The sequence below is a fragment of the Aptenodytes forsteri genome, unplaced genomic scaffold, assembly GCF_000699145.1.
Source record: "Aptenodytes forsteri isolate BGI_AS27 unplaced genomic scaffold, ASM69914v1 Scaffold103, whole genome shotgun sequence".
Taxonomy (NCBI): domain Eukaryota; kingdom Metazoa; phylum Chordata; class Aves; order Sphenisciformes; family Spheniscidae; genus Aptenodytes; species Aptenodytes forsteri.
This window is the reverse complement of record NW_008796051.1, coordinates 1,760,651-1,760,949: the sequence shown is the minus strand read 5'-3', so window position 1 is coordinate 1,760,949 and position 299 is coordinate 1,760,651.

Below are 299 nucleotides of genomic sequence, written 5' to 3'. Positions count from 1 at the left end.
TGCAGCAAATGACTCCGGCGGCGAGCCGCTAGGAAGGGACCGGCAGGCAGGCAGGCAGGGAGAGAAGAGAGAGGAGAGAGACCGTCTTTAAAATCGCCCTTCCATCCCTCTTTTCCTTTATTTTTTATTTCTCCCTCCCTCCCCTCTTTTTGTTCGGTTGGGTTGCGAAAGGAGGGTAGTCCTGTCACTCTCTCTCTTTTTGACTTCTCCCTTTTTCATTTTTTAATTTTCCGGTTTTTTTTTTTCTTTTTGTTTTTTTTCCCCCAGTGTTGGATTGTTGGGGGAGGGGGGGAGAGGGT